This window comes from Limulus polyphemus, unplaced genomic scaffold (genome assembly GCF_000517525.1).
Source record: "Limulus polyphemus unplaced genomic scaffold, Limulus_polyphemus-2.1.2 Scaffold5979, whole genome shotgun sequence".
In the NCBI taxonomy this organism is placed as follows: Eukaryota; Metazoa; Arthropoda; class Merostomata; order Xiphosura; family Limulidae; genus Limulus; species Limulus polyphemus.
In genome coordinates this window covers 23,954-37,323 of record NW_013671589.1, presented here as the reverse complement: position 1 = coordinate 37,323, position 13,370 = coordinate 23,954, and the positions used below count along the sequence as shown (strand labels likewise).

At 34.5% G+C, this 13,370-nt stretch overlaps 1 long non-coding RNA gene across 5 annotated transcripts in view; it reads left to right on the top strand.

Moving 5' to 3' along the window:
- Window positions 1–13,370, top strand: part of LOC111089350 — a 40,441-nt gene that overhangs the window by 6,642 nt on the left and 20,429 nt on the right. For 2 of the 5 annotated variants that reach the window (XR_002613616.1, XR_002613618.1), the window contains exon 2: window positions 9,393–9,602. The exons of 1 other annotated variant lie outside the window; for it this stretch is intronic. This is a non-coding gene — a long non-coding RNA (uncharacterized LOC111089350). Of the gene's footprint in view, window positions 1–1,246; window positions 1,337–9,392; window positions 9,603–10,213; window positions 10,331–13,370 lie in introns of all 5 variants that reach the window. 2 more of the 5 variants (XR_002613619.1, XR_002613617.1) reach the window with 2 other exon arrangements.

Genomic DNA, 13,370 nt, shown 5'->3' with positions numbered 1-13,370 from the left:
TAAGATAGGAGACAATGCTACTTACAACGTAAATAAGATGGAGACAATGCTACTTACAACGTAAATAAGATGGAGACAATGCTACTTACAACGTAAATATTAAGAGAGAATGAGAGATTACATATAATGCATCAACACCATACACAATATTAAAGGTCAAAGATAAGTAAAGAGAGCCTCTCTCTTTTGTTTGGTAGGTCAAAAGAGTGTGGGAAGATGCCAGAGGACTGGAAACTTGCTTTTTTTTTAAAGGGGATGGTATGAATAGCCCTGAAAATCATAGGAGAGTTAGTCTTATTTTTGTAATGGAAAAAATCATAGGAAGATTGACATATGAAATGCAATAGCCCCCCCCCTCCCCCCGCACACACACACTTGAGAAAAGTAAAAATTTAAATCAACCCATTACGTTCAAAAAAAAAAGAGACCAACATGGGTTAAAGGTCATGTCATTTTGTTTGTTGACCTACATTTAGAATTTTTATAAAACTACTATCTAAATAAGTTTGGTATCAAATTGTAGATTATAATTCAATTTTTATTATTATACATTAGTTAATTTCTTAAAAGTAACTATTAAAAAAACACAACCTAAATATCAATTTTTGTGTTATGTTGAATGTAGCATTAGTTCAAATTAGATCTTTGTGATGTCCAAATACAAAGTCTATAGTATCCTATGAATTAGATACTCAAATTGCTGATATTGACAAGCTAGAATATAAAATAAGAACCTCCTATCTTTTCTATTTTCTGAGATATTAATATACTTATTGTATCAACTAAGGTGGCCCCGCCTTCTTCACCTAATGACGTGTGTATAATTAATCAAAAGCTCAGAATGTCTCCTTAGTGGTTTTCTGTGAAGTATTTGTACAGCAAACTATTTCTTTTCATGCTAGATTCCAAGTGATAAGGTAAGACATCAATGAGCTTGAAATTTCATATTTTTTAGACCCAAATACAGCTTAGGTACTAAGCTTGATAGTAGAATTCTGTAATATTAATGTAAATAGTAATAATATATATATATATATATATATATACATATTTAATGTATTATAACTGAAATGTGACTGTATATTACAAAATACTAGTCCACTGAAACACAGCCAAGACAGGTCACTTTGTAAAGACCAGTTTTATATTCTTGGATATGGTAACTTGTTTTTGTGTTATAATTTGTGGTCATTCTAGAATGAAAAAAGCATAATTTATATTTATTTCCTAATTTTTAATTTAAAAGTTATTGCATGAAAACTCTAACAAGCACAAAATGGCTACAAGGTCAGTCCCTTGGACTGAGCCCATACTGAGGGAGTTAACCAAAAACCTGGTGAGTACCTGTGTTAACTTTTAACACGTTCCATGATTTGTCAGAGATAACTCTGGTACTATTCATGTTTCAAAAATATTTGCCTGACTTAATTGGTAAACCATTTCTTGGTATATTTTAAACTATATGCTTGAATTTATTCACATGTTATGTGGCATTATGAATGCTGTTTGTACTGACTTCTATCAGATGTATTCTGAATTATGTATCATAAATATTGGAGAAAAGCATTCCTACACTTTACTGTTATTTTATTGAAATAATATAAATCCAGATATGCAACATTTATTTATCATGTGTATGTTGTGCAGAAATATAACAAATTACAAAATAACAAAACTGAAATTTTGAAGTAAAAGTTTTTCAAAATGATTTCAGTAATATTTAGTGTTATAAATATTCTACAAGAAAGAATAAAAAATTCTCAGATGTTTTGTATATGAATTCACAAATTGAAGTCTTTGACATGGAGTGGCCTAGTGCTCTTACTCTTACACCTCTGGTGTCGTGAGTTACCTGGGTATTGAGAGGGGCATTCTGTGAAGGATATACAATCTCTCATATATAGTGAGGTGGAGTTTTATGTGAGGTCTGATTTTTTCTTATCTTCTTGGGTCAGAAGCTGGGCTTACAGGGGATCACGGGCAGACTGGTGTGAATTTGATTCTATTTTTGTGGCACCTTCCAATGGTCAGACAGCTAATCATGAGTCTCAGATGGACATCCCACCTCCTGTTCTGTTTTTGCTACTAGTACATCCACTTTGTAATATATTGTTCATTTCTCCTATAGCTTATGACTGTTCTCCTGCTTTGTTGAGGGAGTCATTTAACTGATTATCGGATCTTTCCACCTTTGCCAGACATTGTTGATAAATTGAGAGAGGTTGCTGCTATGCCTTGTCCTCCTCATTTATTGGATCAGCATGCCTTAGTTTTCCATCACTTGGAGAACCCATACTTGAATTCTCAGACGTTCAATCCTCCGCTTCCTCTTTGGGGTTCTAGGCCTGATGCCACTGTTCATCTTAACCTAACTCAGTTTTCCCAGATTCATCTGTCCCTTTCAGTTGTTGTCCAAAGCCTATTACAGTTCTCCTGTTCAATTTTCAGATGATCTTAGTCAGTAATTGACTTTTACTTTGGTAAGGTTATCAGCTTCTCCTCTCTCCTTGGTCTTTTGGTTGGTTTGTTCCTGGGATCTTTTGGAGTGAGATGCCTTACTTGAGGGAGTTCGACTTCCTTCATTGGCCCCTAGAGATCTATGAAAAGATTCTTTTTCTTAGACATTTGATTTTTGCAGGTATTCCAGTTTCCATAAAATCTAGAGTGGATGTGGCCCATTTCTACTTTTCTCTTTCAACACTGACCTCTCACATTTCTTGGTCTTCTATCGGACAGATTCCTGCATTTCCCATTTGTTTGTAGTACCAAAGAATACAGCTGATTGGCAACCTATCCTCAACCTTTCTCGGCTCAGTTATTTTCTCCAGCCTTCTCAGTTTACAATGGAGTCATTTTTTTCTCATTGGTGACACTTTGCACCTGATCTATGGATGAAACTGTTCAATGTCACCATTACCTATCTTCATATTCTGATCACAGAGTCTTCACATCGTTATCTCCATTTTGTGCTTGAGTGATAGGTTTTTCAGTTTCACACACTATCACTTTCATGCCCCATACATCTTTTGCCAGATAGTCAAATCCTTTTCATGTTATATTCACTCATAGGGCATTCACACTCACCATTATATGGATGGCTGGCTTCTTTTAGCTCCATCCCACCACTTAGAAGAACTTCACACTTGAGCTCTTTTATCCAAATCTGCGAGAGCTAGGTTTCTCATCACAACAGAGAAGTCTATTTTTCCTCCCACACAGTACCTCATCAATTTAGGGAAGTTTTTCAATTCCCATCTCGGGTGGGCCCACCTGTCTCCTCTATGCCTTCAGGCCATGGAATGGGCTGTTCTTCTAATACAGTTGTCTCCTTCTCCACCAGCTCATGAGGTTCTGTTTCTTTTGGGGAATGTGGGCATCCTTGGAATCACTCATTCCTTTAGGTTCTGCCCATATGCATTCCCTTCAGTGGTTGTTATGAGACCAATGGAACATTTGCAAAATGCACTTGATTGTCTGGTGACCCCATTGGCTTTCAGCCAGCTTGAACTTGGCTAGTGGTGGACAGGGACAACATGACAGTAGGTGTCCCTCTCCTGCGTCATGACAGAGATACATCGTTTCAAAGATGCTTCTCTCCAGGGCTGGGATGCTTGTATATGGGATATGGACTTCAAGGGTCTCTGAACAGATGAGAAATCATCGCTTCACATCAATCTTTTAGATCTTCTAGCAGTTCCATGAGCCTGGGCTCTCACATTGTTGTGAGGGAAAGTGATAATGCCTCACTTGGACAGTTCCACTGTGGTCTCCTACATTTCCAAGTAAGGGAGCACTCACTCCAGGTCTCTGTTTTTAGACAATAGATCTTCTCTTTTGGACTCACAATTATCATTTGCTCTTTGCTTATTTTCTCTGGGTGTAATGAATTTAGTGGCCGATCACTTGTCTCATCCCAACAGAATTCTTCCCACAGAATGGATGCTTGTGCCACAAGTTTTTCATTGGATCTGCTCTCATCTTGGGATGCCTCAGATTGATGCTCTCACCACACTAGAATGCTCAGCTCCCATCCTTGTGGTCTCCTGTACCTCACCCTCTGGCTTTGTGCATAGATGCTCTCAGCCAGGATTGGACAGATCCTCCTCTTCATACATCCCTCTGATTCATCTGTTATCCAAAGTTCTTGCACTGATTTGCACCTCATCCTGTTGATTTCTTCTGGTGGTGCCACATTGGCCAGGTCAGCCTTGGTTTCCACTCCTTCAGTATCTTCAGGAGTGCCAACCTCTTCCGCTTCTCCTTTGGTCATATCTCTTACATCAGCCTCAGTTGGACATTTTTCATCTTGTGGACTATTATGAGTTAAGCATAAAAGGATTTTGCCCATCCCTGCTAACCTCTAGATTGAATAAATTGGGGTCAGTTTGCTTTTCAAAATAGGGAATGTGGTTCACCTATTGCACTGTCTCCTGAGCATCATTTCTCAGGACTCCCCAACGTAAGTATTCCTCCATTTCTCTTAGTGGAGCATTGGATTCCTTGCACTTCCCAGTTTCCAGTCAATGGAGTGGTGGACAGAAGTTTATTCCTTCTGGGTGATGCTTGAACTCATTATTCTACTCAAAGAGAAGAGGGCAAAGCTGGGTTCCCTCCTACCAATAGTCCTGGATAGTTTTCCCAAATGTATGGAAGGAGCAAGACCAGCCTATGTGGGAGCCTCTTCATAACTCTGGTTGAATTGAGTGTGTCCCTTCTTTTTGGTTATTCTCTTCATTTAGATGATCATGGAAAAGGGTCCTTGACTTCTCGTAATTCCACATGTGGAATGACAATTTTTATGCTATTGGTTGGACTTAGTTTGTTCCACAACCTCTTCCAATTTCGGGGTCTGGAGGTGTTGCCTTGCCTCTCAGGTTGGGAAAATAGGATTTCAGCTCATTATCCCTGGCTGCGTAATCTGTTTCTTTTGCTCTTTAGGTTGGGGCAAGGGTTTGTCCACTTTTGTGTTGATTGCCTTTTCTTCATGATTCTGGTGGCTTGACATGTAACATTCTGCAACTTTCAGGCTGCTTTCCAATAATACCATGTTAACAAAAAAAGGACAAAATAAAAAGTGGTCCTCATGCCCTAGACACCACGCCTTGGATCTAGATTTGGGTTCACAGCCCTATAATTGCATTGATGAGATGTAGGACCTCATCTACTTGGTTGGGGCCTGGATGAATTCATGTTCTTCTGATGATGATGTTAGGGTTTTGCCTCTGTGGCCAGTCAGCCTTTATCACCCAAGTATTAGATTTCTTGTTGTCCAGGCAAAGAGCACACCTGTTCCAGAAGTAGTGCACACCCCACTAATGTGCTATGACTATATCTCATTTTCACGCACCTATTTTCTATACAGATGCTTTCTGTATGGATTGAGCCCTCACCAGCCCCTCCAGGTAAGTGTGTTTCAGAACTTAACATTTTCCAATACTCTTGCACTCTCCTGCCTTTCTTCCCCATGAAATGGCTATTGAATAGGAAGTAATAATGGGGAGCTTATATATAGATCTAGGATAGGGGGCACATTGATGTAGGTGGAGAGAATCGCAAAATTTTAACTTGCTTTGGGCAATATAGTGGGGTATAAGGACTGAAGTATGTGAGAAGAGAAACTTTCATAGGGATGAAGCTATAATAAGAGGAAGTATTATCGGAAATACATTTTCAGTTTAGGAAAATGTTAATGTTTCTAATTTTCACATTTTAGTTACTTTTATGAAAAGATGTTTAGTGATAAAGAAAATATGTACATGAAAAATCAGAAATTTTAGACTTACATTAGAGTTGAAGCCTACTTCAGTAATTTGTGTTAAAGAGTGTACTTCCTTAGTACTGGTTTTTCATACTATATTTGTTTTTTACAAAATTATTAATGATCCTTTTAAATATTCATCTTGGAACACAAAATACATATACACTGGAATAGAATGTCCCAAAACTACTGTAATTTAATTGGCTTTCTAACTAAGCTATAAATGGGTTAAAAAATTCCATTACCTACTCAGAGTAGAAAACAATAGCAAACAATGAAATTGAGGCAAATATCTACTTATGGGCTGCAAGTAAGAAGTTTTGTAAAGAAAAAGCTGATCTTTCTATTAGTTAGAAAAATGTCTTAGAGCATTGTTGATATTTTTTAAAAGGCCCCTCATGAGCCAATAGGGAACATTTTTATTGAAAGAAAAAAACTACCCAATCTGGTTTTTCTTAATTTGAACTGAAATTTTTTGGACATGTTTATTGGCTAAAAAGAAGGCATTTCCCACACTCTCTTAGCATTGGGGCTGCAAAAAGTGGTTTGAAGTGGTAAGGTTACTGAAATTCATCAGCACATCGCAAGCTTAACAGCCAAGCACAAGAAGCATGGAAGTCTCCAAATGACACACAGAGGTATTATTAAGGAACCATTTAGAACCACCTTGGTAGATATTGTGCAGCAAGCCGTGTACAATATTTTGCCTGTAGCTGCTTTCAAAGTGTTATTGTCTGCTTATCCTACTGCTGACTATCGTGATGCTTTGACCATCCCTACCGAATCACAGGTGAAATCATCCATATCACAGTTGAAAGCTAAACATAAAAAGGTGATAGTAAAGGCATAAAAGGTTGGCAATTGTTTAATTAATGATGCTGAGAATGTGGCTTTATTGATATATACTGAATTTACTCCCAGCGGGTAGACCTTAGTACTAGCTAGTATGGAAACTTGAGGATGCTGTATTTCACTCAAAGATTTATCAATTAACAAACAAAAACTTATGGAGTTTCTATATTGAACTTACTTTTAATAATCAAAATTGTAGTGTAAAGACACCCCTTGGCTCCTGAGAGACGTGTTAAAATACAAAATAAGATGGGAGGGGTGTGTCCTGTAATTTTGAAATTTTTTATATTTTAAAGGAAGAAGATTGGAGGATCTAAATTTATGTTCTGGAATATCAATAGCTAAAGTATATATTTCAAGTTAGTTGGATATGCAGAAAGAAAATTTGAAATAGGCACTTTTAAGCATGTGTATCACATGACACAGAGAAGTGAAGACTGAGATTTTATTTAAATATTTCTTTTTGCAATTAAAAATTAAAATTTAGGTAATATAAAAATTTTAATTATAAACTATGTTTTAATACTAAACTTATTGACATACAGTGGTAATAGAATTATTTAATTAAATTTTAAATGTAATTCTGTAAAACCAAAAAGGTTGAGATGTGCACTTAAACATTCCTGTATATATAGGGTTAAAAGAAATATTAGTTCCTAATTCTCTGAAAGAAATTTGAAACCCCAAGACATGATTTATGGGAAATTGGGACAATGAGTTAAAAGGTGATGCGAGGCAAATTAAGGAAAATTTGAAAGTTTAAAAATAATTGCTTTTAAGTAAAAACAAAGTTAGGAAGTCCAGAAAGATTTGTGAGAAATGGTTAGCTGATAATATTAAAATTAATAGCAGGAATTTTGTAAGTAAAGGTAATTAAGATGATGGCAAGGTTAAAGACTATGAAGTGGTTGAGCTTGTAAATATTCTGAGGTTTTACAAGAGAGGATATTAGCAATATTCCAGACCATAAACATTTCATGGAAGATACTAGAAATGAGCTGAACCTTTTACATATGAGCTTGTAAACATTCTGAGTTTTTACAAGAGAGGATATTAGCAATATTCCAGACCATAAACATTTCATGCTAGAAATGAGCTGAACCTTTTACATATGAATCCCTTGATGGTAATTAGGGAAGGTTGAAAGATAGGATTAAAAATAAAGAACCAGGGTTTTAAAGGAGGTGAAAGGTCAGATATGTGAGCATCTTTTATTTTTATTAGGTCAATAAGCAGGTGCCTGAAAATTGGCAAGTTCCTGATGTTATTCCTGTTTTTTTTTTAAATATGATAGCAGTTGTCCTGGAAATTACAGGCCAGTTATTCTTACTTATGTAATAGGAAAATTTCTAAAGAGTCCAATAAAAGAAGCTTTACAAAATTCATTTAGCAAAATAAAAGCCATTATGGATTTACCAAAGGGTAATTTAACCATACTAATTTATCTTTTTATTTTTTCAGAGATGATACTTTTTTATGTGGATGATGAAAAGGGTATAGACCTGGTGTATTTAGATTTTTAAAAGCTTTTAATAAGGTGCTATATAAAAGAATAGCTAAAAAATTCACACTGTTATAGATTGGGAAAAGACTGGTTAATTGTATTGTAGGATGGGAGAAATGAAGGGTTGTTAATTGAGTGTGTTACTAGTGGAGCCTCAGGGGTCAATCTTGGGTCTTTGATTTTTATTATTTACATTAATTAGTCAAGTTTTCTGTTAACAATAAACTTTTGGGTACTAAGCTGTGTTGAGATGTTACTGAACGACTGGCATAAATTTGTAAGTTTGGCAGATATTTAGCATATCACCTTTAAGTGTAGTAAATACATTTGTATCACATGTTTAACATAGATGGGGTCCCACTTAATAAGGTGATTAAATAATATGATTTTTGATTAGTGGTGTAAAATTATTTAAGCCTTTGAAGGAGTAAAATTAATAGAATTTTAATGTTTATTGATAGAGATTGATTACAAGGCAAAAAATATTGTCTTTATACAAATCACTTGTTATGCCTTATTTGGAATACTATTTAACATGTTGGTGGCCTTATCTAAGAAAGAATATCGATTTATTTGAAAGGGTTAAGAAGAGGGCTACTAAGATTATTCAACAGATAAGAAGAGTCTTCTTAGTGAAATAGGTCAATATATCATCTTTTCTGTTGAAGAAATTGTAAGATGTGATCTTAATTTAGCTTACAAAATGATACAGGGGGATTGATAGGATAAATGCCTCTGATTTTTTTGTGCTATATCCTCAAAATAATTAGACTAGAAGATAGAAGATTAAGATTTGTAAAAGACAGGCCAGGCTCCAGTTTAGACAGTTTTATTTTTCTCTAACATGACAGTTGACTTATAGAATGAGATATGATCAACAGCAATGTAGGCTAGCACTTTACAGGAGTTTTAAGAGCATAATCAATGATTTCGTGAAAAGTAAATGGTGGTTATAGAGTTTTACTTTTCTTAAGGATGAGTGTGCAAGGACAGCCTTAAAAGACCCCTCGTTGTCCATGTGTTATGTTATCGTTGATAAGTTCTAAGTGATTGAACATGATTTCTCATCATGTATTTAGTTTCAGACTTGCAAGTGATTGATTCTCTATGAAGATGTAACATGTGATATTGAGTATGTTCAGAACGTATATTGAAGATTTTTCAGGGTATGTTATAAGTATTTTCAGATGTCATGCTTAATCATGTTTTATATGAGCATCTTAATTACATGTTACTTGTATAATTGAAGTTATGCACCTGGGTCTAATTTTCTTTTAGACCAAACTCAAGACTTATTGTATTTATTGTATGAATAACTACATATAACAACAGTCATAAGGACATGAAAAAGGTCATGATAACAAAAGGCCATACGGACCATCAAGATTTTCCCTATTCCTACCAGGATCAAAATGAAATGTAACTTTCGTGTCTATATATTTATTCAACAAGTATTTCCAAGAGTTTAATAGCACACTACATCATCAAGTAAGTATTCCACAAATTTATATCTTTTAATAGAAAAAAATAAATTTCCAATTGTTTATTACATCTGTAGCAGATTATCCAAAAATGACACCTAAATCATTTTTTTAAACAGTACTTTTCTCACACAAGAACCAAGTTCCTATATTTTCTATTTCCAAGTGCTTCATTTCTTTTTTCTTCCTAGTAATTGCAATTTCTTTAAGCTAGTAAGCAAAAGTCCTTCACTAGTAAGTTACAAAATAATAATAATAATAAAGGGTTTGAAACTGCATTCACGATTGAAATCACTATTCAAACTTGCCATGAAATCTTGTGATCTTGAAAATGTGTTAAGTTCATATCAATAAATATTGATAAAAAAAAAATTTCAGCTTATATCAAGTTACTAGCTGAACATTCGATTCCAGTGTACTTGTTAGTATGGCTGAAATATGCACTGTATGAACTTCACAACATGCAGATAACAGCAACTATTAATCAAAATATGGAAAGCATACTACTTACTAGTGAGGGCTTGTTTTATAATATAATAGATAATTGACTTATAACTATATGAAGTGATTTGATTTTGGGCAACATGTTTTGATAGCACATTAGTCTGTTTTCTTCAGGTTTATATACAAAATCATAAAGTACAGAGACAGAAGATGGAAGGGTTTAACGTTAAGGAACTTTGTCATCTCGTGACACCATTATAGCTAAAGACAAGATCAAGGCTGATAAAGTGTGTGAGTGAAAGCTAAGTGAATAAACTTAGCTAAGTTTGTTCTAATTGTTGCTAGGACCATTATCATAGTTTGTTGAAAGATCACCTGCTTTGATGATTTCTGTTGTTTCTAAGTTATCTCTTTTTTTTTACCCTTTTTTTCATTGTTCTTATCTTGAAACTTTGTTTTTTTCTAGGCCCATCATTAAGTCCAACATTTAGAAATATTATTGTCCAAGAAGATATCTAGATCTCTTACATAAATAACAAAGATCTTAAAAAAGACTTTGAAGAATTGTACAGTCACATTATAAAAACTGCCTGATTCTCATGTAATATCTGATTTTTTACAATCAACATAATTTTCTATGCATCTCTTAACTTTTTTTACCAATTCCATACGATCCTAGCTTATTAATTAACCTTTTGCAAGCGAACTTGTATAAAAGAGTTTCTTGAATGTTAAGCTACATAGTTTTAATTATGGTATGCTCATGCAAAAAACAACAACAAAATGCATCTTTTTAAAAAATAACATGTTAATTGGTTATGCAGACATAACCTTTTTTTAATCATGCTGAATGTCTTATTTGATATTAAGTTTTCCTAAATGACTTCTGACTTTTAATTCTTACACGTAACATATGCATGTCAAGCTACTGCTTCTAAGCCTATTTCTTTTTTCTGTCTTTTCTCTATCAGATATGCACTAACGGAGATTTTGTTAGCTTTAAAGTTGACAGAAATGACTAAATCATCATTTTGAAATATTGAGACACTGATGTGATTGAGTTTTTGGTATGCCAAACCAACCAAGAAAAATCCTGAAACTCTTACTTCCTTATTTGGCACTGAACATGTTAGACGCTGTACTAAAAACAAATATTTAGTCCAATATATACTTATCTGTTGTAGGGCTTAGTTGTGTGAAACTTTTTACTTTCTGAAGAGGACTGTAATTTCAGAGTGAAAGATACTGAAATACTAATTGATATTTTGATAAGTAATATTGAAAGTGTATCAGATAGAAGAATGTCACTAAACATGGTAGTGCTTATTATATAGGGATGGGTCAGGGAACAAATGACTGCTGCATATTATATATTGCTCATCAAATCTTTCTTATAAGAGACTTTTATAAACACCAAACGTAGATTTTGAGCTTTTCTAAGAGCTATTAAGACCTTCAGTTTAGCCAAAAAACACCACTAAAGTAGAGAACTGGCGAGTAGTGTAACAGCCAAACTTTTCTGTTGATTATACTGATTCTGGTATCAGAAGGGTTAGCTCACTAATGTTTGAAGTTGTTGAAATGATTTACACACCAAAATGTTGCATCTTAACTTGAAGAGTGCAGAAGCATTATAGCAATTCACTAACTTCCACACATGATGTCCATCAAGACAACTCATCACACCAGGGTAAGATTGCTGCCTTCATAGCGACTGCCATTCATTAATATTGATTGTTTATAAAATAAAAACAAGTAATAAATATTACAAAAAAAAAGGATGATGTAGGGATGATAATGCCAACAAGTGCAAAATCAAGGTAGGGAGGAATACACAAAACTATACAAAAATCCCTATATAAATAACCACTGAGTCAATGTTACAAAATTGGGAGACTTTATAGCATTATTCAATTTAAATGCTTTTATTCAAACTTGAAAAAATTTGTACTTATGTAGGAATTTTTGTATGTTTTGTGTATTCATCCATACCTTTTTTCTGTGATTTTTTGACGTTGCCATTCCTATATCATCCTTATTTTTTCAATTCATTTTTATTACTTGTGTAATGTCATTTTTGGTAGCATGTTTTTTCTCAAAAGAACTTAAGAAAACTATTTAAGAAACATACATGAAATTTACTTCAGATATTACCTTAGTTTTAAAATAGTTTCAATTATTTTATTAAAAATTACTCTGAGAAATTAATACCAAACAAGCAGATATGGATTATTGTGTACCTGTTTCTTTGTCATGTTTAACAGAAAAGTTAATGGGTACTCTAATTTACAAAACAATATTTCATTTCTGCACACAGTTTAGCACATGTCTGCCAAAGAGATTTGCATGCCGCTGCCCTTGAGGCAATACTGCCATCTAATTTCACATGATTTAATGTGAATTGCAGTACTGCTTGATGATATAATCATGGGACAAAGCCCTCCACCAATAGGAGGCCAACATACTTCCATGTACAATAACTCTCCCTATGCACTTGCATCCATGTAAACTACATTCTTTTCATTGCTATTGTATTGTTCAGACATGTTTAAATTTCTCAGCTGAGTTCAAGTTATTGAGATATGCATCATTAACAAAACTTTCAATTTTATTTGTTTGGCTTTTGTTGTGAAAACTTTTATTTTTATTGTGCCTTCTCGATAGATGGTGATTTATACTTAATCCTGAGTGAGTGACTTGCCTCAGTACCCTATAGATTCTGTCAGGTTGCATGGCATTTGCCTGCCTGATTCATGGCAAGGGTTTTTGTTTCCACCATTATAAGGTTGACTGGCTTCTTTGGGCCTCCATACATGAAGAAACTGCTCTACTTTCTAAGTTTCTTCTCCAGGAAGATGGAAGGGTGTGTTGGCTTGTCAAGGTGGAGAACTCTTTTTCTTACACCCATGAATAAATTTTGATTCATCTCAGGGTGTTTTTAACTTCATGATCAATCAGGCCTAACCTTCTCTTCTTTGGTTGAAAGCTATGGAACATTTCATATGCAGCATTCCAAACATCGGAACTCCCATATTGGACAAACAGCAATCGTGTCATTTTGTTGACTTGTCTTCTTCTGAATCTTGTCATGGTTCAGTTATCCTCTTCCAACCAAATTCTACCTACGGAGTGTACAAGTATTGCACCTTGTGATAACGATGTGTACAAGTATTGCACCTTGTGATAACGATGTGTACAAGTATTGCACCTTGTGATAACGATGTGTACAAGTATTGCACCTTGTGATAACGATGTGTACAAGTATTGCACCTTGTGATAACGATGTGTACAAGTATTGCACCTTGTGATAACGATGTGTACATGTATTGCA